This window comes from Python bivittatus, unplaced genomic scaffold (genome assembly GCF_059951505.1).
Source record: "Python bivittatus isolate LINGU-HERP-01145 unplaced genomic scaffold, Pbiv_v1 ctg000610_np1212, whole genome shotgun sequence".
NCBI classification, from domain to species: domain Eukaryota; kingdom Metazoa; phylum Chordata; class Lepidosauria; order Squamata; family Pythonidae; genus Python; species Python bivittatus.
Window position 1 is genome coordinate 22,588,838 of NW_028277088.1, and position 4,323 is coordinate 22,593,160.

At 34.7% G+C, this 4,323-nt stretch overlaps 1 protein-coding gene across 1 annotated transcript in view; it reads left to right on the forward strand.

Moving 5' to 3' along the window:
- Positions 1–4,323, forward strand: part of AKAP9 (A-kinase anchoring protein 9) — a 154,356-nt gene that overhangs the window by 141,678 nt on the left and 8,355 nt on the right. The window lies entirely within an intron of this gene.

Sequence of the window (4,323 nt, forward strand, 5' to 3'; positions counted from 1 at the left end):
TTTTAACTGTTAGATTAAATTTCAGATGTTTGTAGCTGCTTAGAACCACAACATCATACATACATACATACATACATACATACATACATACATATATATATATATACTGTATATTTAAATAAATAATATATTTATAAAATTAATGTATAGTATTTTTAAAAGATAACACATTCAAGAATTCTAATAACATCACAAGCTTACTGTATGAACTGTAAAACTTACTGTAAAACTGTATGACTTTATTCAAATAAGATTTATTCCTTATTTCATTCAGGACTGCAGTTGTGTAGTGCAAAAGCAAAACGCATCCTCTTATAAGTAAGACCAAATTTTACAAGGCTTATGCCTAGGTATTAAGACTGTGCAGTGCTTTGGGCACAAAGGTCATACTTTTCTACAGCTATTTTAAAAAGCGATTTCTTTCCCAGGATCATGCGGCTGCTTACTGTAAAGAGTCGCCACAGCTGCTTCCTACGCAAAGGAAGCATGCAAAACACCTTTGTGAAATTGAATCTGAAGTTCTCCACAGCCATCATGCATATCATGTGGTAGCTAGAATGTTTTCCATTCTGTCATTAATATTAGAGCTGGAGTATATTTAACAAACGGGGCACGTTCTTCTTTTAATCTCACCTTATAGAATTTCCAACTGCCAGAGATTTTCAAATGGAAGTTCCAATTTAGACCAATCCTGATTGGCTCATTTTTCTAATCTCATTAAGCAAGAGTTTCTGCTTAGATCTAGGAGTACAGTTTCACAATGAAGGGATCAATAACTAAATTGGCAATATCTACATTGGCAATGTTAACCATAGCTTTAGAGCATGCGCAGAGTTCTCTATAGCCAAGCTTCAATACTAACAGCACTTAGCGAAATTGCAAGAGGAAGCAACTAACCACAGATGAGCTAGCTCAGATAATAGGGAAAACTCCTCCCAAAGAGACTAAGTCTGAGGCCTGATAAGGAGGGAGGACCCAGAACAAGGGTCTGCAGGGACTGATAAGGTATAAGAGTTAGGGGGAACTCCTTTAAATTAATGTAAGCAAACAAGGGCAGGGAATAGAGTTAATGTAAGCAAACAAGGGCGGGGAATAATGTATTCTGCTAAAGTTTCTTTGACTGGTTGTAAAACTCATCTTCATTATAATGGTAATAAGATCTGCCTTTTAAAAAATACTATCAAAGGCTGTGGTTTTGTCTCCAAGGGTGTGCCACCCTGCTCTTTCTTAGTGCATGGTTTGAGCACCCAGACTTTTGCTTGGCCAAATAAAAAGCTGCTTAGAGAAGTTCCTGCTTGAAGTCTTTTATTTTGGGCTGTTGATTGATTTCAAGTTTTCTGGGTAGCTGTGAACCTTACAACAACTTTGGAGTTTATCACAAGCTGTTTTTCTTCAGTGATTGACAATATGTTTCTTTGGCTTTGAGATTATCTTGTGATCTCTTGTGTAGATAATGTGGACTTCCTTACTTTCGAAAGCACATCAGTGCAATATTTATCAAAGTGCCCCATGTGGCTAGATCCTTATTTGTGTAACAGTTTAACAAATATAAACACAGGGCCTTGGGAAATGTCTTCTGGCTTGACTATAACATATTTGTATTCTTGGAAGAACATTGTATTGCAATTTTTGAAAAGATGCGAAAGTGGCAGAATCCTGGTGAAGGCAAAATGCTCAACCATTGTGCTAACCATGGTTTATAGAGCATAGGCTCTGGATTCACTCAACACATTGAGACAAAACCAAACCAAGCAGTATGGCTTAGTTTACGGTCCATATCCAGACAATCATATTTCATGTGATAGTTTCCTGCACCTGAGCACCACTGCTCTATCCTACCTTTGCACAAACTCATGATTTCATGTTCTGGCTTGTTTTAGAGGAAAACGACTATTTTGTAAGAGATATAAGTGGAAGATATGGTTAAGTGTTTTAATACTCTTGAAGGTTATGTTTGAAGAAAACGAAGCATGCTTAAGATGTGGAACTGAATGTACAATGTCAAATATTTTGATGATCATATAAAATGAGTAAGATTAGAAAAGAAATATGAAAAGATAACTTTTATGTACAAATTGTAGAATTTGACTCCTAGTGACTTCATAGGCACATCCATTTAGTTTTCTTGGAAACAAAATGGAAGTGGTTTGCCACTGCCTTCATCCAAGATATTTTTTCATTTTATAGTCCATCCTATAGATTGATTCCTGCAGGTAATCCATCAAGTATAATCAAATCTTTTAGTCGCGCTTAAAAAAAACCCTCAACAAAATTACTATATTATTTGACACTAGCAATAACAAAATTGCAATTAAAATATGTGACATTAAATAACACCTGCAACAAAAGGACACATATTTTAGAAACTGTGCTTTGTAATACGTGCATCACCCAGAGTCATGTGAGATGGGTGGCTATATACATTTAATAAACAAACAAATAAAATATGCTATTAGAAGCAGTTTTGAGCTATTTTTATTGTACTATCTTTTCGTTCATGTAAAAAGCAGTTAACATTCTGCGCTATTTGGATTCCAACTAAAATAAAATCAATAAACGATGTATATAAGTACAGCAGTGAATTTTCTCTATTCGATAAAAAATGCTTTATGATTTTCATGCTGGTTTATTTCTACATTTAACTTTATTACAAAATATTTCACAGTATATATGCAAGAGTAAGATCTGTGTGTATGGTACTCATTAAAAAATATTATTGTGGAAAGAGGAACAGCAGTTTACATGCAGACACCAAGTCCATTTTCTGCATCCCAAATAAACTTAACTATTGAATTTGGCAAATGAATAATGTGCATTGAGGCTGTTTCTCATCCAATTGGTAATATTTATGAATTATAAAGTTATTTATAGACTGCCCACATCTACAAAGGACAAGACCTGCTTTTATAAATGTATTTTCCTTATCTGCATCAGACGTTTACTACTTGTGTTCCATTATTTTTATTTCTTAGGTTGCTATCATGCCTTTCGTCCAGGAGCTTGTCAAATCATTGTGCGCTGGAGTGAAAAGCATACTGTCTTCAGTTTAAATTTTATAAATTAGGATGAAAATAGTGTCACATACATTCTAACTTCTAACGTTTAAAAAAGGGGGAATATGATTTTAAGTCAAATTCACAATGATCCATTTAACATTTTGTAAGGACAGAGTCACACTGAAATATGATACAGAAACAAGTATCTTATGGATAATTCAGAAAGGGATATAAAAATAGCTAAGAAATTAAATCCTTGAAAGGTCAAAGCTGGAAGAATCAGTATTTTGAGAAGAATATAAAATGGAATATAAATTTTGTAAGTAAAATAATAAAGGAATAAAAAAGCATGCTTTTCAATTCTCTGGCTTGTGGGCATCAGCAACAATTCTGTACCTTATAAGGGTTGTCCCAGAGTAATGTGATCTACCAAGAAAGAGTTGCTTAGAGTATGCGTTAATTCTTCAAATTTGATGATGGTGTAATTAAGCTTCTTTCGCCATTTGCAGTGGTACTTTGGCATAACATCTTAATATTGGATTTGAAGGTGTGGGGATAAATTAAAAAAAATCCTCAAGTCTTTCACCTACAACTAGGCTTTCCCCTACTGTCTCTGCAAACAGACTTCCTCCAATCACGAGCCTTCAATCACGAGTGAAACTGCCCATACTGTCTCTGCAAACAGACTGCCTCCAATCACGAGCCTTATGTAACTGACATCAGCTGATGCTGAACAAACCAACTGGAGGAAGTCTGTTTGCAGAGACAAGCTATCGGCAGTTTCACTCGTGATTGAATGTAATCAGTTATGCAAAAGAGCATGGAAATAGAGCTGCAGAGAGACGGTTTGGACCTCCTTCCACTGAGTGTATCAGGTCAATGTTACCTAATTACTAAATAAAAATGTGTTCTGCACTATCTTTAAAATATTGATTTCTTAATTTTGGGTTGGAAAAGTGGGGGTCGTCTTGTACATGGGGGCGTCTTATTGATGGAAAAATACGGTACTTTGGATCAGAGCCAAAGATTTTACTACTGTATTTCACAGGAGTAGCTAGCAGGGCCATCTATATGGTGAAAATGACAGAATTAGAGATTTGTATACAGAAACCTCAATTTAATGAGTCAACCAGAGGGAAGAAATGTTTGTCATTCCCAGTTACTGGAGAAACAATATGTCATCCACAAATGACATAAAGTAACACAAATACAATGGAAACTTCATCCACATTTGTAATCCACTAAATCCAAGTTTCATTGTTACTCAGTATATAAAATTAACTTTGTAAAGGAATCTTCAATTATCACCAAATACATAAAAATAAAT